Raw genomic sequence first — 25,073 nt, forward strand, 5'->3', positions numbered from 1 at the left:
ATCACAAAAATCTAACCTTTCATTGGATAATAAGAATTTAAAATGGGGGGAAATATCATTATGAAATAAATGTTTTTCTCAAATACATGTTGAACACAATTATTGGCGCCCCTAGAAATTATTATGAGTAAAATATCTCTGAAGTATATTCCCATTCATATTCAAAATTTTGAGCACTCCAGGGTGATTATGAACATGAAATTATTTAGCCAAGACTTCCTGTTTCACAGAAATATAAATATGAGGGAAAACAAAGCCCAAATTCCCTTAATCATCCATCACAATGAGAAAAACCAAACAATATATTTCTGATTTGCAGCAAAAGATAATTGAGCTTCACAAATTAGTGAAGTGGCTTTAAGAAAAGAGCTAGAGCAGTGAAAATTTCCATTTCCAACATCAGGACAATAATTAAGAATTTCCAATCAACATAAATGTTACGAAACTGCCTGGAAGAGAACGTGTCTATATCATCCTAATGCACGGTGAGGAGGAGAGTTTGAGTAGCCAAAGACTCTCCAAGGACCACAGCTTGAGAATTGCAGAAAATAGTTGAGTCACGGGGTCAGAAAACCTTAAAAAAATTGTCAAACAGCACCTACATCACCACATGTTGTTTGGGAGGGTTTCAAGAAAAATTATCCTCGCTCATCCAAAAACAATCTCCAGCATATTCAGTTGTCAGACATGACTGGAACTTCAAATGGGACTGGCTTCTATGGTCAGATGAAACTAAAAAAATAGCTTTTTAGCAGCAAACACTCAAGATGGGTTTGGTGAACACAGATGAAAAGTACCGCATGTGTACAATGAAATATACTGCTGTATTTTTGATGTTGTGGGCCTATATTTCTGCTGGAGGTCCTGGACATCTTGTTTAGACACATGGCATCATGGATTCTATCAAATACCAACAGATAAAAAATCAACAAGTGACTGATCTTATAAATCTTATAATGGGCCATGTTAGGATCTTCCAACCGTACAATAATCCAAACACAAACCTCAAAAACAACACAAAAATGGGTCACTGAGCACAAAACCAAGCTTCTGCTATGGCCATTCCAGTCCTCTGACCTGAACCCTGTAGAAAATGAGAGAAGTGAACTGAAGAGAAGCACCACCAACATGGAGCTGTGAACCTGAAGGATCTGGAGTGATTCTGGATGAAGGAATGGTCTCTGATCTCTTGTCAGGTGTTCTCTAATCTCATCAGGCATTATAGGAGAACATTTAAAGCTGTTAAACTGGCAAATGGGGGTTTCAAAAAGTATTGAATAAAAGGGTGCCGTTAATTGTGGCCAATGTGTATTAGAGAAAAAATGTTTATTTCATAATGATATTTCCCTCCATTTTAAATTCTTATTATCCAATGAAAGGTTAGATTTTTGTGATCTATATATATATATATATATTAGGCTACTGTATATTGTCCAGCTAACACACACAAACGCATGTTCTAGAACTGAAACCACATCATCCTTTTACTTATAAAGTGACTGACTCTTTTAACAGAAGGATGGTACTTCCTTTTTAAAATACCCATTGAGAGCTACAGTATTTCCTCTTTGTTTTCAAGTGGTCATTCTCCTCCTCCCTTAGCTGTCTATGTTTCCAGTGTAAGTATTTCTGTCTTCTAGATGGTCAAATGTGAAAATCTTTTCCTAGGACTTGTGTTCAGAGAAAAAACAACAACAACAAAAAAAACACCAGTCCCTAACCTCAGCGGTAGCACTGATCTGAGAATTGCAGAAGGAATATTAGACAGGGACCCCAGCACTGTTGCACTGACTTTAATGTTCCGCATTTCAACTCCTTCACCGAATCGTTACAAAATCAATGAGAGAGCAAACAACTCTCTGCCATGTGAGTTTCTGTTCCTGCGTTACGAGAGGTGTGTGTGTATTCCAGCAGAGAGGATGGGCTGTGTATCTTACTACAAACTCTTCAACAGACCTGTGGAAGATGTTATATTGACCTCTGTCAGTTCCGCCCGCTCCACTCCAGCAGAAACGCTTTGTGTCCTCTGGGGTGGAACACTTTTAGTGGAACATCTTAATCACGGAACATGTGTCACTGGGAAGGAATTAACCGCAGAGAGGAAATCTCCCCTCAGGACAAACCACTGCTGGTGTCAGCTTCCTGCTCAGGGTGTTACAAAAACAACCAATATATAAAAACAGACACGCTGTAGGGATAAATAACACACACATTCGAGACTCAACTTAATTTAACCACAAAACATTTGTTCGGTAGCTCTGTTAGGTAAACCCTGTGAGCTGCATACCTAGTATTGCAAGGTAGTTCAATGAAATCTAACAGTGTACACTATGATGAAAAGGAAAAATCTTTTTTAAAACACATGCCACGTTCTTGGAAATAGCTAACCCTGGGTCTTTCTAAACTTTCTAAATGGTGCATCCTTATATTATATATTGAAGACTGTACTGTATTATCAAGTTTTTCATGAATTGAGCTTTCGGACTTTAATGGTAAGAATGAGCCTCTTTTTCCATCACACATTTTTTCTTCCTCAAATGCTGAAACTTCGGTTTGGACTACATGACGTTTCCATGAAGGTCCAAAACATGTGAATATGAGAGACGTGATTGGTTGTCTGTTGCTATGCATGCTGTAACTCTGCTTCTAAATAACAATGGTGAAACTTACCTTTAACCAGGTTTAAAAGTGGGGTTTAGAATGACAATAACCCCGGTTTAATTGTGAGTGTATGCACTTAATTTAAAAAACAATTTTCACATCACATGACATTTGACAACCTGAAATAACCTTGCCTTGTCATTAAAAAAAAAAGGTCAGATTATATGGTATTTTTGAATACTTTTTGACCTTGACACAGGGTCTGTATCTTTTTTAATATACTGCATTATGTTCTGTTTTATATTTTTACCTGCGTGCCATTTATTTTAATTCAGAAACCGAAAACATGCTCATCATCAGAAAGGTTTATTCAAGCCAGGCTGTTTAAATTTGATTTTTAATTTATTAACTAATGAATGAATAGATAAGAAAATACTATGTATTTTGAGAGTCACACCACATGACATTTGACAGCCTGAACTAACCTTGCCTTGTCACTAAAAAACGTCAGATTATATGTTTAAATTGGATTTTTAATGTATTAACTAACGAATGAGTAGATAATAATAAATATATTTAATAGTTTGTCTAAACATTTGCTAGATGAACATCTTTGACTGTTGTGACACTTTTTTTTTCCCCTAGCACCACGGAAGCAGCATTTTAAGACCCGTTCTCATGTCAAGAGACACCTGTAAAACTCACAGGGTTTTGGAACAGAACTAATCAATAATAATAAAATAAAAAAAAACTTGTCTCAAGAAGCTGAATTGTTTGCGCCTACAGTCAGTCAATCCAAATATAAATGCCTAAAAATGACCGGAATAAAAGTATCTTCCTTCCTCTCAATCTTCCTCAATAGTCTGCAGTGCTAAAGGCCTCAGTGAGCTCACAGGTAAACAACAGTTCTCCTTGTTACACTAACCACCAAAAGCGAGCCATCTAAAAGATGAGTTTCTTTTCGTATACCTCATGAATATCAGACACACTGCTTTTTCTTAGTTTCTCCAGTTTGCCATTGGTTTAATGGGCTCTGTCTTTGCCCTCTACTGGATGTTGGGCTCATAATAGAGCCGTGTTCCAGTCCTCAGATATAGGGCAGGGATCTGAGTACTGAGACAAGGATATCTCTGAGAGAACACACACAAACACACACCGACATCCACAGAGTGGCCAGCTAGACTAACACAGGACACCCCAAACAACATTCCCAGAATCTTCAGCCTCTCTTGAGGTCTTCCGTCCTGCAGGTGACCCGTCCTGACCATGTGTTTGTTATCTACACCTTGCCAGCATTGCCTGCTGGTCCTGTGTCCGCCCCTTTGGCCTCCTGGGAGATCGTGTCCTGGCAAGCATATCCACAGCAGGACGACACTCTGACCTTGAGCCAGACATTCACTCCTCTCTGATCTGTATGTCTCGCTGTTTACCTTTCCTCCCCTTCCCCTTGTGTGTCTTTTATTTTCCGATGTTTTCCACTACATTCTCTACCCGTTTTGCTGTTGTCTATTTCTCCTCTCTCTGGGAATGTTTGCAATAGCATACTACTCAAGCTATATTTGCAGAATGCAATATATTGAGTACAGTATGTACATTTTCATAGAATCTGTAGAATACCCAGGTGACCGGATGAAAATTGTTCAGTATACAGCCGAGAACCCAGGGAGGAGTGCAGTTTCCCACAATGCAATATTTTTGACATTTATTTACAATGTGATGAATTAGAAGTTACATCGAATGCGATTTTTACTTTATTGGCCTGCTGAAAAGACCATTTATTTCAATATTTACTCTCCTTATACATTCCTTATTAAGCATCCTATGAAAATCAATTTACTAAAATAATTAAAGATGAAGGTGAATGTTGATATGGATATGGTTTCTTGAAACAGTATCAGTATAAGCAGTATAATTTCTCCATTATCAAATATTTTGATTGAAATTTAACAAAAAAAAATAATACACCTACTGTATATATAAAATAATTTGTTAATCAAATATTCAGCCAATCAATCAATCAAATAGATAATGGATCTATTTTTGTTGATTTTGTAGGCACTTATTTTGGTATATCCAACTCAGTCACTTAAGCGATATTCAGAGAATTGATAAAGTATTAAGTATTTATTAAGTATTAAGGTTACATATTATGGTGATATTGACAAAGCCACTGAATTATATATATATTTTTAGATTGCAGGGTTCAACTATCGACTATTAATAAAATTTAATATATGGAATAAATCATACTTAAAATGTACTGTTTTAAGAAATATTTGCCTTTTTTTATCCTTATTAGACTGGCATGTCATTATCTTAGAAGCATTCTAATGTTAAACTTTATTTGCATCAACTATGAGTCACATTTACTTCTAGTGCTATTCGTGTGGTATGCCTATTTAGGCAGTTAACAAAAAGATAATTAGGTTTTAAAACAGAGCTAAATGCAGTTCACAGTAAATTGTGCGATATATAGTACACAGTATGCTAGTATTCCTTTCCAAACATAGCCATTTCTTAATTTCCTCCATTTTGTTCCATTTCTTCTTGTGGCCACACCTCTCCTGATGTCTTGGGTCTGTTTATTCTTTTTTCACCCTCCACTCCATCTCTTCTTCTCCCCCTCCCTCCCTCCCTCCCTCCCTCCCTCCCTCCCTCTTCTGGAGACTGTGTCCCGCTTGGCTGATGTTAGTGGCATGTGTGACAGGATTCATTCAGCATCGGGATTAGCTGTCAGAGCGCATGCGTTCACTGCCACGGTAAACAAATGGACAAGTCTGTTCAGACACGGCAGCGAGTTTTAGATGCCAGCGCCTTCGTAATCAGTATATGACAGTCACTAAATACTGAACTGAAAATGATTTACAGAACTTCCCTACATGTGCATAGCATTTCGTCATGAAGATTTAAAGATGATCTGATGAGTTGAGCTTTAGGTTGACCTTTTGACCTTTATGTTTGGAATGCAATACTAGAGTATTGTACTAGCATATAGCTTATCATACACACACACACATACACACACACACACACACACAGATGTAATTTTATTTTATTTTTTTCAAAACATTATGTAGTATGTATCGATTTAAAACAGTGCATTAATTACATGAATCTTAGCAATAAAAATAAAATTTTTACACACAATTTTGTGTAAAAATGTAAAAACGTTTGACCATCCGTTCAAATAATGAGTCATGTACACCGTATTTGAAAAAACAAAAAAACAAAAAAAAACATAGTTAATATTGCTTCCAGATCATTCTTTACACTAATAATGCAAGTTTAAGTACAAAAATTTGCATATTGTGCTAAGTACATATATTGTACACCGCAAAAGTATTAGAATCTGAATGTGAAAAAAAAAAAAAAAACAGGAAAGAAGGCTCCTTGGGGCCAGTAAAAGTTAAGGTCTGCTTTTTCACTTCCACCTCATTATGTAAAATATTATTCATTTTATTAATTTCAGCTTGTGGACTGTCATCATGCATATGGAAATGTCTTTTCCCCAGTTAAAGCTGCATTAGCTGTGTTCACTGCAGTGGGGAGAGAGATTGCCTCAGCACACAAATGCTTTATGAGAATTCAGCTTCAGTATCTATCTCTGTCAGTGCACAAATCGCAGAGAGGAGAACACTTTATTGCTTATATCTATCACTGGGTTCAGGGGGTGGGCTGTGTTAATGTTTTGGTGCAATGGTCTTCTATAAAACGAACCATATTGAATCGAGGCAAACACGGCGAGTGTCCAGCACTATTCTTCCTTAATGTTGTGCTTAATTTTTGATGAATTCAGTAATAGAGTTTTCCAGGATGTATTGGGTCTTCTGATGTGGACAGAGCTCACATTAAACACATTCATCTGCAGAAACGGAGATGGAAAATGAGATGGATTCTGTTAAAATGGCAAGAGGAAGATGGAGGATTTTCTACAGCACTCTTCTGAGTAATCAAAGAAAGATATTAAAGATATACCTGTGGTTTCATGCTGTAGCCCAGAGCCACACACACGAGTTGCCTAGGGAAGTATCTTTATACAAGACAGAGAAAGAAAGATCAAATGAAAGTGTTTCCAGGGAGGATAGTCAGGAATCTGTAGCAGCCAAATTCATATTTGAATTACACTCCCTCTGAGACCAACCACTGAAACTATTTTTTTTTTTTTTTTTTCTTAATTTCCATTCATTTCAACATTAAATCAAAATTTCACAAAAATACCATTTACTTTGTTAAAGGGGTCATAAGATGCTAAAGGTCATTATTTTGTGCATTTGGTGTAACAGAATATGTTGACATGCTTTAATGTTCAAAAAACACATTATTTTTCAAATACTGTATTGTAGTTCCTCTATGCCCCGCCTCTCTTAAACGCTTCGTTTTCTACAAATCTCCTCCTTCCGACAAGTTCAGTCTGCTCTGATTGGCCGAATGACACAGTGCATTGTGATTGGCCGAACACTACAAGCGTGCATCGGAAATGTAACGCCCCTTACCCATAATCCAGAGTAAATATGAAGTCAGTTAATAATGTCCTTTTTTTACCATCAGTTCAAGCCTGAGAGGGGACCAAAGTCACGTGACAGACACAGAGATGATGATCGTATGTATCACACAAGCCACGGATAAAACAGCTGCCTCCACTGTGATGTGACCCTCTGTGTCTCTCTCTCTCTCTCTCTCTCACACACACACACGACGAGTTACTCTATACTGCGTAATACTCCGCATTTGAACAGTCATAGCAAATACTTAAATTAATAACAAAACATACTTACAGTCGCTGATTCAGAAGCGCCAGATTGTCATAGCAAAGTCGGAATTGACCCATTTTTTTTTTTTTTAAGCCTTTGTGCACAGCCAGCCTTGTACTCTCTTAGGTTCACAAAACTATCGTCCATAAAATGCGTTGCACAAATTCGAACATTTTGGTTGTGCTGTTCTTTTGTAAACAAATCTTTACAATGATTCCTAATTGCATCTACTTTTGGAAGGCCAAATAAAGTGCTTTTGCTTTCACATAGAAACACACAGCGTCTCCCTGACATGGCTGCATCAACACACTGCGGTTACTGAAACCAAGCCTTCTTTCTTTGCGTGCACATTTGGGTGGCATTACGCAAATATTTCCACATCGTGACGTAGACGTGGGGGCGTGTTTTAATGATGCGTTTTTGCCCGATCTGGATCAGCCTTCTCATTTATATAGAATAAATCCTGTTGTGGGAAACTTTGAGCTTTGTAACTCTGCAGATCTTATACATGCACAAACAGCTACATAACACACTAAAGAAAAGGAAAACAAGAAATTGCATCATATGACCCCTTTAATGCACTTTACAGTACGGAATAGTAATTGTTATTGTTGTTTTTTAATTAATTAACATTACTGGCATTTATGTAAGTATGTACAATTATACATTTTTATGTGTGTGCATTGATGGTTTGGATTGCAAAGCAATCATGTCAAGTACTCCAATTGAAAATTGTATTAATATAAATCAGGCCATGGAAATACATTTACAAAGACAAAAAACAACAACGCTTTCAATAATGTAGAAAGGCTTGATTCATCTAAACATCTGATTTGGAGAGAACGCCTTTGGTTTATGGAGGATTACTTTTGCTTAGGTTTTTAATATATTTTTGGACGGTAAAACCTGAAATTTGAATGTATAGAGGAATTCCTCATGAGTAAAAAAACATAATAAATATTAATAGAACATAAACATATTAAATAATGTCTTAATGAAATTGAAATAGCTGTTCATTCAAATTAAAATGTATATTGCATCAAAAGTATTAGCGCAAAAAGGCCTTAAGAGGCTATCGCATGTTCACATACTTTACCTTGTCGCCTCTCTGTTTAGCCACCTCCGTTTGCAACATTGCTCCTCTGCAGATCATGCTAAACAAAAAGGCATGCTAATTTCAGCTCTGCTGCTAACTTCCTTCAGCAGCTAATTACAGCCAATTAAGTGGGAGACTGTCAGAGCCGACAGCTCTGCCTTCTGATTGGTATTGTTCCAGTGATTACTAAGAAAAGAGGATGTCACACTCAGAAAGAGAGAAAGGGAGAGAGCGTGTGCAATACTTGACTGTCTGTGCATGATCTCATTTTCAGTTCATTTCTCACTCCTTAGGACATTGACAGCATCTACTAATGAACACACGACCACCCTTTATGTGACAGAAAGAAAGAAAGAGCAAACGAACGAGTGAAGGAGGATAATGATCTTTCTGTGGAGCCTCTCAGGATGTGCAAAGAATTTGTTTCCTGTGGAGGACAATGATGTTGTCCCCCCAACCCCCTCTAGTAATAAATGTAGTGGGTGTAATTCTATTTCCAGTATAATTCCCCTCTGTGTGTCTTTAATTGCATTCTTGTATTTGTTTCATGCCACTTTCCAGTGTTTTGCCACTTTATAAAGATGAGGTTGGGTTCAAATTAGTTTTTTTTTTTAGTTTTTTTTCTATTTGGTCACACATGATGATTATTATGATTTCTGTCCAAAGATTTAGACCAAGATCGGGAACCAACAGTGAGCAATGTAATTGAATGGAAAAGGAGAATTAAAGTAGCTGGAAGCATTTTTTATTTATTTATTTTTTGAATACCATGAATAAAATGTTCCTACTATCTGACAGATAAAAAAATAAAAATATTCTGAACACATCCTGTGTGTTTGCCATTCAGATATGCTCTTTGCCTGTCAATCATTTTGTGCATTCAGGTTTATTAACATGTCTTTGGTGAGCGGGGCTTTGGAGAGAGTCCATGTTGTTGAGGTTGGCAAAATGTTGTAGATGAGCAAAACATTTTAAATCATTTATAGCACCTTTTAAAGGGTAGTTCACCTCAAAATATATATTTTTTCATCATTTACTCACCTTTGTGTTGTTAAAAACCGATAAGACTTTGTTTAATCTACAGAGATATTTTTAATAAAAACTGAGAGATTTCTGTCCTTCTACTCAAAGTCCAGGTAACCAAACTTAGAAGATCCAAAAAGGTCATAAAGGCATTGTAAAAAACCCTCCTATTATCTAAGGGGTCAAATTGACCCCGTTCTATGTTTAACGTCTGTAAATACATGTTTGACATCATTTACATGTTTGACATCATTATTATTTTTTTTTTTTGCTTCAGATTTAATGATGACTTTTCCTAATTTAAAGGGTTAGTTCACCCAAAAATGAAAATTAGCCGATGATTTACTCACCCTCAAGGCATCCCACACCTACGTCCTACGTCATCCATAAAACATGGTCTGATTTTCATTTTTGGGTGAACTAACACTTTAATAATTAACATGATGGTATTTTTTTTCCCAATGTCTTTTTTTTCATTTTGGAGCATCAGTGTTCTTTGGGGTCAGTTTGACTAGCAGTATAAAACATAAGAAACATAAATTTTAGTTCTCGTGGTTTACAGGGGAGGAGGAAACATATAAAAGCTTGCACAGAAGCCTTCTTAACCATTTCTCTTTATGCTCTATCTGTCTAACCAAAGGTTATTATGGTCTCGCTCCCCACTTGAACGACAAGGTAGATGCATGGTATTACATCAGCATTTGAGCTTTTTATTTCACCATCAATTGAAAACTTGAATACTTGAAATTACAAATTTAGAGGGGAGGAGGGTATATGAGACTTTGATGTGACTGACTTGAAAGCCTACATTGGGTTGCTCATTTTGGCAGGAGTGTACAAGTCAAAAGGAGAAGCAACAGCAAGCCTTTGGAATGCTGACACTGGGAGATCAATATTTCCAGCCATCATGTCTCTAAAGACATTGCATGTTTTCTCCCGTGTCATAGGCTTTGACAAAGAAACAAGAAAAGGTCGACGAGAGCATGACAAACCCGTAGCAATACAGGATGTATGGGACAAGTGAGTCCAGCGATTACCCTTTCTTTACAATCCACACCCCCACATCACTGTTGTTGAATATCTAGTTCCACTTCGGGGGTGCTGTGCCTCCAGACAATACATTCCAAGAAAACCAGCCAAATATGGCATAAAATATGGACCACATGTGATGCACAGTCCATCTATGCATGGAATCTGCAGGTGTACTCTGGTAAATCCCCTGGAGAAGCACCTGAAAAAAATCAGGGCATGAGGGTGGTACTAGATATGGCTGAAGGACTGAATAACCATAATATTATATATATATATATATATTTTTTTTTTTTCCACATCATACACCCTGCAAAGTAATGCAGACAAAAGGCTGGAATGCACCTTCTGGTGGGAAAAAAAATGCTGTTCATATTCCTTCTGTGCTATTTGTATTCTGTCAAATTCATATACAGGTCCTTTTCAAAAAATTAGCATATTGTGATAAAGTTCATTATTTTCTGTAATGTACTGATAAACATTAGACTTTCATATATTTTAGATTCATTACAACACAACTGAAGTAGTTCAAGCCTTTTATTGTTTTAATATTGATGATTTTGGCATACAGCTCATGAAAACCCAAAATTCCTATCTCAAAATATTAGCATATTTCATCCGACCAATAAAAGAATGGCCATTATGTTCATTTATGCACTCAATACTTGGTCGGGAATCCGTTTGCAGAAATGACTGCTTCAATGCGGCGTGGCATGGAGGCAATCAGCCTGTGGCACTGCTGAGGTGTTATGGAGGCCCAGGATGCTTCGATAGCGGCCTTAAGCTCATCCAGAGTGTTGGGTCTTGCGTCTCTCAACTTTCTCTTCACAATATCCCACAGATTCTCTATGGGGTTCAGGTCAGGAGAGTTGGCAGGCCAATTGAGCACAGTAATACCATGGTCAGTAAACCATTTACCAGTGGTTTTGGCACTGTGAGCAGGTGCCAGGTCGTGCTGAAAAATGAAATCTTCATCTCCATAAAGCTTTTCAGCAGATGGAAGCATGAAGTGCTCCAAAATCTCCTGATAGCTAGCTGCATTGACCCTGCCCTTGATAAAACACAGTGGACCAACACCAGCATCACTGACTGTGGGTACTTGACACTGGACTTCAGGCATTTTGGCATTTCCCTCTCCCCAGTCTTCCTCCAGACTCTGGCACCTTGATTTCCGAATGACTTGCAAAATTTGCTTTCATCCGAAAAAAGTACTTTGGACCACTGAGCAACAGTCCAGTGCTGCTTCTCTGTAGCCCAGGTCAGGCGCTTCTGCCGCTGTTTCTGGTTCAAAAGTGGCTTGACCTGGGGAATGCGGCACCTGTAGCCCATTTCCTGCACACGCCTGCACACGGTGGCTCTGGATGTTTCTACTCCAGACTCAGTCCACTGCTTCCGCAGGTCCCCCAAGGTCTGGAATCGGTCCTTCTCCACAGTCTTCCTCAGGGTCTGGTCACCTCTTCTCGTTGTGCTGCGTTTTCTGCCACACTTTTTCCTTCCCACAGACTTCCCACTGAGGTGCCTTGATACAGCACTCTGGGAACAGCCTATTCGTTCAGAAATTTCTTTCTGTGTCTTACCCTCTTGCTTGAGGGTGTCAATGATGGCCTTCTGGACAGCAGTCAGGTCGGCAGTCTTACCCATGATTGGGGTTTTGAGTAATGAACCAGGCTGGGAGTTTTTAAAAGTCTCAGGAATCTTTTGCAGGTGTTTAGAGTTAATTAGTTGATTCAGATGATTAGGTTAATAGCTCATTTAGAGAACCTTTTCATGATATGTTAATTTTTTGAGATAGGAATTTTGGGTTTTCATGAGCTGTATGCCAAAATCATCAATATTAAAACAATAAAAGGCTTGAACTACTTCAGTTGTGTTGTAATGAATCTAAAATATATGAAAGTCTAATGTTTATCAGTACATTACAGAAAATAATGAACTTTATCACAATATGCTAATTTTTTGAAAAGGACCTGTATTTGCATAAAAGCACTTACAGTCACATCAAAACAATTCCTGACTCAGTGTTCACATTTCTTTGTTGTTGTTGAATTTGTGTTACTATCCTTGATAAATTGTTATTCTTTCCAAATGTTGTAAATTACAAAAATATATACTTATATATATTATAAAACATTTCCAATTTTAGGTCAATCTGTGAGATTTTATGGTGATTTGCAAATTTGTCCATAGTCTTGCAATAGGTATTCTGGATGTATAAGAGGTGGGGGGTTATTTAAAGGCATATATAAGTAGTCAAGTAGTCAACATAGACATAAATGACCTGATACTAACCTTTTAGTAAAAAGTAAATAAATAAATAAAACATTCATATTCTGGCGGTTTGAAATTGACCCCAGTGGGGAAAATGTGTTAATGGGTTTTAGGGTAACAGGAGGGTTATTACATGTCCAAGTGTTTTGAATAGATATGATCGCTTTATACGATGGGCTTTCATTTAGCATAACTAGGATGTTGCTACAGGTGGTTGCAGGGGTGTTCTTGCTGTTTACTGGCTCAAGTCTCTATGACCCTGTTTAAATCTGGTATTAAAATGCATCTCCAGTTATCCGGTGGTCAGCCTTTCTCAAATAAGTTTATGTTTTTACTAGAAATCAACAAAATGAACATTTATTTTGCATTGAACTGTGAAATCACTGTAATGAATAGTCTTGTGGCATATCGCTTTAATGTTTTTATATGAAATGTTTCAAAATAATTGATGTATTCTCAGTGCTGATGAGTGCTTTTCTGTCTGATAGAGTTTCTGAATGTTTATGAGGATCCCACAGCGTTTGTTGATCATATATCCGGGAGATCTAAGAACGTGTATGTGAGTGTTTTTCCTGCAGTTTATGCTGAAAAGGCTGCTGGCTAAAAAGAAGCGCTAACACTTTCACTCAAAATCCAACAGACCAAAATAGCTTATTTATTAAACTCAAATTCATTCAAGATGAAAAGAAAATAATTTAATCTATGGTTTCTCTCTCTTACAAGCCAGTGGCAAATCATAATCAGTGCATCTAGGAGTAAGGGTAGTGTGGTGCTGTTGTTTACGGACTGTTTGTTGTTTATTTACAGCAGTGCACAGATGTTTGTTGATGAGGAGAATGCTCTGGAGACTTCTGGAATACACAGCACATACGGAACCACTTCTGCCCCTTCATGGACTTCATGTATAATAAGAAGAAAAACAATATGTTCCTCTCTCTCTTTGGGTTATTCTCATTCCCTCTAAACTCTGCCAAGATTTTTGATGTTACAGTGCTATCCAAACACTCCAGATATGGTTGTTTACTGTGATCCTAAAATACATACACAGCAAATAATTTCACATTTTGATTTACACACTCCAACACATGCTATCTATTCAGGTTGACATACTTTCAGCTGAACTTTCGGGAACTGGTATGAAGTAATGTTCAGAAACACTCAGGTTGCATATACAGATATATCCAATCCAGACTCAGTGTAAGAAAAAAAAAACCTGTTTGTGGTGACATATCTGTAAAACTGTATTGAATTGGTCGTTGCACATTTTGTAACACTAAAAGTGGTGCTTAAAGGGTGTTCAGCATTATTTGAAACAGAAAAGTGAATCTGACACTGTTTATTACTTTGGTTGTTGTACGAATTGTGGCAGTTCGGAAAGTAAATGTCTGGTAAGTGGTGCTAAAAGGTTAACGCTCTATCGTGTTTGAAACACCTACACTAAACCATACCTTTAACCTATCAGATAGTGTTAACATAAGCATATGTGAGATAAAAATGCATTTGATGAAGCAACTATGCCATTTCAGCTTTGCTTTTACAAGTTTTTTAGCTCTTTATCAAGATTCATGTGAACACTCCACATCATAAGTGTAATGTTGTACCAGGTAAATACCAAGCATGTTTACTATGTCAGAAAAGCCATACATATGGAACTGGTTATGTGCAAATGTCAAAATCTATTAGTTATGCTTAGATGGAAAGGCAGGCTGTTAATTGAAAGCTGATTAAAACACAAATTGAAGTAAATGGAAAAGGGAATTTAAAGGAAATTATTTTGAGAATTTAGCCTAGCCTTTCACTTTACAGTCATTAGTAATTAACAACTTAAAAACTAAAAGTGGCACCTTTGACAGTAGTAAAACTTCTGTTAAATATAATCATTCAAGTATAAGCAACAACAGCGACAGTAGAGTAGAAAGGATCCTATAATGGTTTTGTTAAAGATGCCTTTAGCTGTACAAAAACACTAAAAAGATTCCATTTTGATGAAAAATCGAATCTGCACCAAGTTGCAATTAGTGCTGTCAGTGCTGGCAGAGCTGTTATTAATATTGCTTGCTCTTTAGGTAAGCAAAAGCATATGGCAGTGGCAAGAATTGCTTTAGTGGGTGTTCTATCCTCTATCCAATATCTTGGAATTGCAATAGCAATTCAAGGACACGCAGTTGAGAAGTCCAATTTTCAGTTACTAAACTTGTGTGCTCAAACTGTCCCACAGTTGAAGTCATGGAGAGCAAGTGGCCTTTTGTGATATTTTAAATGAGGTGACTAAACTGATGGCCCATGGTGTACAGTGAAACTAATAAAATAAATTAGTGGACTGAAGAAATTTTGTGATTATGAATGAGTTTGCTGAGCAAGTGGCTATACGCATAAAGATCAAGAGCCAGAGGAGCTTTTTATTTTTTATTTTTGTAAAGCATTTGACTTTACAAGACATCCAACACAACTGCGGATGTACTTTTGATGAGATTCTCACACCTGACTGGAAACTGTAAAATACATTTTTGTGAGTCAAAGAGATCTAAATGTTTGCATGCAAGAAGAGAATCTCTGGGCAGTTGCATTGCAACACAATTTGTTAATTTTAAGGTGAAGTATCTCACTCAAACATCTCAGCATTTTACCACTGGATGGTCCATATACTATAACCTGATAATATACTATAAAAATGAAAGATACTTGAGGTTCTTCAGGTATGATTCATATTGTGGTGCCAGACCAGCTTGGTTGAAAAAAACTGACCCTGTGTTTCAACAGACTTGAGAAATTAATTGTAATGTAAAGGGTTACATGGATTTCTACATGGTGCTAACGTGAAACGTAATAGCTTGGTGAGATCAGCTAAAAAAAGAAAGTAATTTTAAAGAGCACAGCAAGCTATTACGTTGATTTTGACCATAAGGACAGAACTTCAGCAAACCGACTTTGTGTTTCCTAAAATTTTAGAAGAATTCAGGAGTTAAGCAACTCTAAGATATTTCTTCTTTTTCAAAGTACACAATGTCAAGCCCGTATGGCCACAGTTAAGTTAGTTTGGGGAAAGGGAACAGAGTTTGGGAGGGAAACAGCTGAAAACGCACATCACACAAAGTCTGCTGTGCTACTTTCATATGGTTGCACAAGGTACCCATTTAGCATCATTTTTTCGATGTGCAGGGTCCTCCATTGCTTTAATAAGAAACCTTTGGCGTCAATATGCAGACACTAAATGCATTGTGATCAACATCTCCATCCTCTGTAAAGATCAAATCCTGTGTGCAGGCTGTGCACAAATTAAAAAAATTCTGCCAGAAGTCGTCTTATGTTACCTTTGGTTGTAAAATGCCATTGGCTCGTGTGTGTCTCGTGACGGACTGTGTCATGCTAGTGTTCAGGAGTATCTTTTTGAATGAGATGCGAATGCTTCAAGGGAGAGGGATCATTTTCTGTAATTAAAACCTTATGATTTACTTTATTCTTTGTATAAAGATATTGCATGGTTTCAGAAGACTTGGAATGCAGCACAACATTTGTAATACTTTTATACTGCTTTTTATGGTCAGTTATTGCAATAAATATCTGTGACTGTCACTTGCCTGTTACGTGTTTTATATTGTTCAGAAGTGGGTAGGATTATGGTTGGGGTGGGGTTACTCTACATGCTCCAATAAAAATATAAATGTATATGAAATGATTTCTACTTTTACAAATCCATGCAAATTATAAAATTAAGGCAAACCACTGAAAGCAATGGAGTACCCTGTACGTCGAAAAGTGATGCTAAAGGGGTCCTGACCATGAAGCATCAATATGTGACAAGTTGGGAGTGAGAACGTGTTGATTTAAATATTTTTGGCTTTTTCCCCACCTATGATGATGTAAGCTGAAACTGAAGGTATTTTTAGACCAAGTTATTGTTAAAATAACAATTCTGATTTTAATATGGCTTGTCACAATGAAAATTTGTGCTCTGTGTAAAGCCTTTATGCTTAAACAAGGATTGATGTTCCTGCCACACAGGATGTGTTAAAGCTGACGAGACCCCATGGTCATTATCTGTCCATCCTTCCGCTTTCAAGTATTCATTTGTCAAACCTTTCTCACTTTGATTCTTTCCTATTCTCTCTTTCTTTTTTTGTTTGCAGTGAAGGTGTGGTGATCCTGGCCCATGATAGCGGCCTTTGTGCTTTTCTTCTTGACAAAGACAAACGTTCTTGCTCTCTGCACACACACACAGTGACACTTGAAGGTTGACTAAGATAAATCTGTCGTGCTTTTGTGCATTCAGCAGGCACAAACATGTCCGACAGGCGGTCAATCAAACTGTGATGAGATTAAATAAGATCAATTAGCTGCCTGCCTCCTCACCCTTTCTAACGAGCAGCTTACCTGTCTGCGTTTGCATTCCTACAGATAAGGATTATTCCTCCCTCCATCCAAACAACAGCACTTTAGCACATCCTGCTCGCTCTGATTGTATCTGTCTCTCTCTGAGGAGTACTGCATTGATCAGGGCCATGTTGTGGGGGATGTTGGAGACCTAGAGCTTCCTCACAGGTACATGTAACCCTCCCTTGCTCATCCCTGCACTGCAAGCAACACAACTGGAATGGTTTCATTATAATCAACAAAGTTGTCTACAGAAGCATGCAACTCTGGTGCAACAAAACTAATAAACTCAAGTCATAAAGCTAAGTACACTGCAGCCGTGCCAACACATGGAAGACACAAAATCTTTAGGGGCCAGTGAGATTCATCACGCTTACATTGCAAGCACAACATGAGGCAACAAAACTGAAACACTTACCTTGAAATTAAATGTAGCCTATACACTACACGCATGCGAATTTGAGAGGGGACAAAACTAGAATGTTATATTAAATATTATATTACATTAAAATTAGGTGTGACTTTGACACTTTTAGCCCTGATGTATGTATGTATACATACATATATATATATATAGATAGATAGATAGATAGATAGATAGATAGATAGATAGATAGATAGATAGATAGATAGATAGATAGATAGATAGATAGATAGATAGATACAGTATATGTACAGTGCATATATATATATTTAAAAATGGATGTAACTTTTAGACAATAAATACTGAAATAATAGATTTTTCATATATTACTCTTTGTTTACTATACATCATCATAATGTTTTAATGAAAGATGAATTTTATACAGCATTTTCAAATACTGAAAATCTGAGTCTGGGTCAAGAGTAAAACAATAAAATGCATTTATACATGAAAGGCTTTTTAAAAGTAGCAAAAAGAAGAAGAAGAAGAAGAAAAACAAACAAATAAAAACAAACAAAGGATCATTCTCTGAGATATTAGTAAGCAAAAAAGCTAATTACAAACTATATAGATCCTACAACGTCTTTGTAGTGCCACATAAATCAATCAGTCAATCAATCAATAAATACATAAAGTTGTTATGAGAAATAACATAATAATGATAATAACCTCCTAATATTTTGAGAATAAAGTTGTAGCAATACAATATTAAGCGTCATAATATTTTGAGATTTAAGATATTTTATGTATTGCATACATAAAGTTAATCAATTAGAAAATTCCACCACCTAATCCACAAACAAATATATGTGGTGTCCTACCTTTTATTCCTCACATGTCCATATCATTAAAAACAGTAATAAACACATTCCAGGGGTTGATGTGTTGAACAGAGGTTGTACTTGTTAACTTAAAGGGATAGTGACACAGCTATGAGCAATTATTGACATTCTGTATTTACCGTTGTCTGTACAGTGCTCTGTTGCCCTCTGCTTTCATTTACTGTTGTGTTGACTAATTGCTGAGTTTATTTGTCACAGTAATCTCTCTTGTCCCTGTAGAGTGAATCTTGCCTATCGGTTCTCTAAAGGAGCCTGTGAACTTTTTTTTTTTTTTAATTATTATTACTATTTTCATGCAGCCACCTGCTTTTGCGTTTAGTTCCAGACAGCACAGGCACAGTTCTGGACACTCCAACTTCCTGGACCACATACGGCAGGCCAACCCACATATGCACATCTTACAAAACCTCCATTCGAATATTAATTAAAGTGTCCTTGTGCGTATGACTGTACAGGGCTTCCCAGAACACCAGGAGGGCACTGGTCTCTTCTATCAGCATTCTGCACACACATGGGCATGCACGCTTGATATGCTTACAGCAGGCTCAACAGATGGAGTTTAGTGATTGTAAAGCAGAAGAATATGATAATAAAACCCACAGACAGGCCGGATAATGCCACTGCAACACAAGAGGAGGAAAATCATCTCCAAATATTAGAACAAGCATGTGGCGTGAGAAGGGGAAGGAGCAGAAGAGAATCTTGTGCTGCAGCCAAATGACAGAAGCTAGCCCTGTTTGTAGTTTATCTGTTATTAAATGAGACAAGTTGAATACATCGTCCCTGACCTCATTAAAAGTTATGTTGTGTTTCCACAAGCTCTTGATCTGACTAGTCTGTCTATATAAAGCCATGATCAGATTAATCTGTCATGCCATGTACTTGAATTGAACTGTTTTGTCTGTATGAACTCAATATTAGACTGTTCTTTCAAATTCTAAACTCATGATCAGACTATTCTGTCAAGTAAGACCTGAATAAACTGGTGATCAGACTGTTCTTTCATTTGCTTTATATATCTCCAGACTATATGTAACTGATAATCAGACTGTTTTGTCAGAATGAAATCAGGACTAGACTTGTTTGTCTGTATGAACTCATGATCAAACTTTATTCTCTGAATTAACTCATTATCAAACTTTTTTCTAACATCAAATAGTGATCAGTCTATTCTATCAAGTAATGACCTCAAGACCAAACTGTTCTGTCTAAAAAAAAAAACTATTATACTGTTCTGTGTGAATAAACTCATGACCAGAATATTTTGTCTGAATTAACTCAATATCAGAATGTTCTTTCATATCATAAAATAAATTGAATAGATTCATGATCATTTTTTCCCCCTGTATCTATAAAGTTTATACATACAGGGGAAAAAAATGATCATGAATCTATTCACGCAATCACATGAATCTATTCACATGAATGAATATATCTATTCACATGAATATATTCACACAATCTATAAACACAATCAGACTGTGTGATCTTGCCACCAGACTGCACCATACTCCTTTTTTCGGAATTAACTCAAGATCAGACTGTTCTGTCAAATTAGGATGTCAGGATCAGACTATTCTGTTTGAATAGAATACATTTTATTTTATTGTTTTATATACAATATATATATATATATATATATATATATATATCTGCATTAATTTATGATCAGACTGTTTTGTTGGAATGAACTTCTGTTCAAACTGTTCTGTCTGATTAGATTCATGATCACACTTTTCTGTGAAAGACACAACCGGACAGTTCTCTCTGTGTGAATTTATGATTAGACTGCTCTGTCTGAATTAACTTATGATCAGACTGTTTTGTCCGAATTGACCCATGGTCAGGGTGTTTTGCCTGGATTAAGACAGGATCAGATTGTACTGTCTGATTTGACTCAGTATCAGACTGTTCTGTCTGAATTAATTGAAGATCGGATCAGAGTTTCATGTCATAAATCCATGACCCACACAATCAGATTGTTTTCCCTGTGTGAACTTGTGATCACAGTGTTCCGTGTGAATGAATTTACGATCAGACATGTTCTGTGATGGTAATGTACACATGATCCGCTTGTTTTCTCTGCATGAACATGATGTTAGCTCAATGGAAAATCATTTTAATGTTCTTGATGTTCATGGTCACTATGTAAAAACAAAATCTTCTGTATTTGCACTAAACAAAATACTTATTCTGCAAATTACTGTTTGGGGTCTGCCTTGCCAGGTGCATGCTCTCAAATGTCCAGAGCAAGCCAATTGTGTCTCCATTTGCAAAGTTAATATTTCTGCAGTAAGGGCTTAGAGCAGATGTCAGATCTCGCCCTTTATATTTCTTTTCAAAGTTATTTCTCTGCTGTCTGTAAGAGCAGAAGAATAATGAATGAATGCAGGGAACATTACTGCAGCGTGCAGCTGCGGCTGATTGATTACGGAAGTGCAGAGCTCTGCGTACAATCACTAATGGCATTATAATGCCGCTTCCAGGAACAATAGAAGAGATGGAAAAATGTGACAATTATGCTGGATGAATGTGAAATATTTTTAGATATGCCGAACATTTGTAAAGCGGAAATTATATTAGCATTTTTTATCTGTTTCGACTTTTTGGTTGTACATTAAGTCTCATTTGTACAGGCCCATCATGTGCTTAATGCAGTTCTGATTTTGCAAATGGTTTAAAGGTCAACAGAAAAGACAAGCAACACACTGATTGCATCTTACTCTTACTTTTTTAAGTTCTGTTTCTGAAGTACAGTTTTCACTGTAAACCATTTTAGTTAAGGCTAGGGAATTATTGTACTCTGGATTTAATAGAAGTGACATTAAAATGGATTGCCTTTAGAACTTTCTCAACGTGAGAGAGAGCATTAAACCCGATTGACGTCAAACAGAACTGACTATAAACATCTAACCCACACTCTAAAAACTGCTGGGTTAAAAACAACCCAATTTGGGTTATTTGGCAACCCAGCGCTGGGTCAAAAAGGGACGAACCCAGCTCTGGGTTATTTTAACCCAGCAAGTTGGGTTATTATGTTTAACCCAGCATGCTGGGTTGCATTTTTATGGTTTAAAATTACTACATTGCTAGGCTAAAATGATCCCAAATTAAACCTACAAATCTTGTTCATTTTAAAATCACACAAAGAATGACTTTCAAAAGGTAAATATTTATTAAAAACAAGGGAAAACAGTCAAAAAGTAACATGCATGTAACAAGAAATGCAGAAAAGTATGGCATTAACAGCTACAGAGTTTATAAATGAAGCATTTAACATTTATTATATATAACTTCTGATCAAATTGGACTTTTTTGGTAAATTTTATATATTACATAAAAATATACAAAAACACTATTATACAATAATTGTACAATTAGTTAATAGTTAAGTCCTTTACAAACTATTCTGGTATAACATTACACAAATAAACCACAACATTAACACTGATATTATAACATTCAACAGATGCATGTGTGTGAAAGAATGTGAGCATGTGTATAAATGACAGAGTGTAAACTCCACTTCTACTAAACAACACATTTAACATTTTGTTTTTACAAATTATACACTTACAGTTTGTTTCATAGTCCATGAATACAGATCATGCATCACTGTCAATTTTCATGATCTCTTTAGCATAATTGATGTAGTCATGAAGAAGCCCCATCAGCACAGCATGTGAAATCTTTTACAACATCCAGGGCAGCGTCCTCCTTTAATACCACTGTTGCATCAGTTTGGGGGAAATGTCATTCTCCTCTTTGACCAGCATTCATCCCAGTCACCGCCTGTTCTCCATCAGTGGCCTAAAAAGAAAAAAACATTTGAAAAAAGAAAACATTTAATTAAACTATCCATTTTCAGATAGAAGTGCATCCACATCAGTAAGGATAGGTAAATAGTCTGTTTTATAATTTAATCTGCTTTGTGTGGATGTTTAATTTCTCTGTCTACCACAGCTCTCTAGAATGCTATAGTGGCAGCACTAGTGTGAAGGCATGAAATATTGTTTAAATAAATATATTGCATTCGGAAAGCTACTTATTTACTGAAACATTAAAACAGACATGACATTCACATACCTCACAATCTTCCATGTATGAGAGCTGCTCTTTAAAGGGTTAGTTCACCAAAAAATTAAAATGGTCATAATTTACTCTCCCCCATGTTGTTCCAGACCCATACAAACTCTGCTAATTTTTGGAACACAAATAAATATATTTAATATTCTCTTAAGCTTTGTCCTCCATTGCAAGTCTGGGAGACCAATATTGTCTTCTGAACAGACTTTCGCTATCATATCATTTAAGGTTTATTTATATATAAATATTGGAATGGATTACTTCAACAATAACTATTTATGAATCTTGAAAATACAGATTATCTAGACTCTCAATGGATTAACAAAAAATTATGAGAAAATTTAAAATATATTCATTTGTGTTGTAAAGACAGACAAAAGTCTTATAGGTTTGGAATGACATGAGGGCAAGTAAATTATTTTTTTTGTGTGAACTATTCCTTTAAGAAAGGAAGACCAAGAATGATGACTCTCCAAATCAGACATCTCCAAAGTTGGTTTGAGTTCTGCAATGAAAAACACAGACATCAATGTTTACATAAAATATGAACACGTAAACACACTGTTGTTGCATCCAAATGTGAAATAAACAGGCAGGAGACAACAGAAACATTTATTTTCTAAAAAATAACTTGCATCAATCTCAAAAGAATGATGCCTCTGGCTTTCAACATCTACAAAAAAACAAACAAACATTATTTTACTCTTAGTTTAAAAAAAACAAACAAAAAAAATGTTGATAACATAGGATTATGAAGTTTGCTTGCCTTATCTTTCCTTCTCTTCTGAAGAAGTTGAGAATATCGCGTCCTCACACGAGCAGGCCTCGGTGTCATTAACTCCTGGCGCGGGCATTAAGACACAAGCTCAACAAGTCTGAAATATTACATGAAAAACATTACTTTTAACAATTAAACCGCGTATTTTTCAATATAAGCTCTTTTCGGACTATTTCCGCCTTCCATGAAACCTCAAAATACTCCCGGACACAAACTATGAATTATGACTTTACATTTTTAATCTTTACTTACCATAACGTCTTTCACTCACTTCTCGCTTCTCGCTTCTTTCAGGCGGAGAAAATGGCGGCTTCTCGCGCTGGTGTCGTCCGACGTTAACGTGACGTGCGTGCTCTCTTTCACGTCCGCGTTCCCAACCCAGCGCCGCTGGGTTATGGTCAAGACCAATTTTCAACCCAAAACTGGGTTAAAACAACCCAACGTCCTACCCAGCGGCCTCAACCCAGCGTTTGGGTTGAAAAAACAACCCAGCGTTTTTTAGAGTGCACACTTTACACCATCCTGATAGATTTAATTTACAAGTTAGTTATTTAGCTGTTCATACAAAGTGGCATTCATTACTAGATTAATCAACCCCTAGAGCAACCTGATGAGTCCTGAACGAGCACACAGTAGTGGTAGTTTATGAATTTGTCCTTGTAGTGTTTTAATGATCCAGATTTTCTAGCCACTACTACATCACACTAAATTCCAGCGATAACTCTTTGCCCACATGTGTTTTCCAAACTGATTATTTTTACCTTTCTTTGTGGAATAGCATTAGCATGTGGAGAGTTGGATCGATCAAAGCAAGAAAGCTAGACAGTCAGGCCAATAGATGGGCAGGAGGAGAGACGCAGAAGGCAGGCAGAGAGACATGCAGTGTGTGTGATTCTGTATGACTGTGGGCAGTCTGCTCAGAGGGTTTATGGGAGTCTCTCTATATTGTCCGTCTCTTGCTTGGTTGGTTGTGTGATTCAGCAACTGTGGGAGAGAGAATAAAGCCTCCAGCACATCAAAGATGTCTCTCTGTCTTGCTCTCTCAGTCCGATCCTGTTATCTCTCTCTCTGGCAGATAAGTCAGATTGCCCTTCAGATTGGGTAATGAATCTACTTTATCAAAGCCCTTTATGGCCACTTGCCTCTTGCTAAATCTACTGCTATAGATAGAAAGATTTGGCTGCCACTACTCCAAACTCCATGCTTCTGTTTACAACATTTGTTAATTTTCCATTCTCATGTCCTTTTCAATCATACTGCACTGTATACTTAACACTAATAAGAGACTACCAGAATTTACCATGGTAATACCATGGTTTTTTCAGTGTTTACAATAGCTACAATTTGTGTGTAACAAGCGGGAATTCAAGGAGATTGCGTTTAACAACAAAGAGCAGAGTGAAACAACGTATCCAAAACAATATTACATTAAGACAAGACAAAGAAACTCTTGAAACTGAAGGCTTATAAAAGACATACAAACTAAGGCGCAAACAATATAATTAATAAACACAGGTGATGAGAATAAACGAAGACTGACTAATGAAAACAGGGACTACCAAATAAGGGCAAAACGGAACTAAACAGACACATACATTTAACATATTTCCCCGTTCCCAGAAGGTGCAGTTCACGCCGCAATAGTTCTACCGGGGAGGTGGGGACGGGTGCCCTGGAGGCCAGTGCAGGGCAGGAACAGGGAGGAGCTAAGGAAGGCCTCAAGGGTGGGTCAGGGAGTCCGGGCAGCCATAGCGGGTCAGGGGATTTGGGAGACCTTAGTGGATCCACCGTGGCCCAAGCCGGT

This window comes from Barbus barbus (assembly GCF_936440315.1).
Source record: "Barbus barbus genome assembly, chromosome: 22".
NCBI lineage: Eukaryota > Metazoa > Chordata > Actinopteri > Cypriniformes > Cyprinidae > Barbus > Barbus barbus.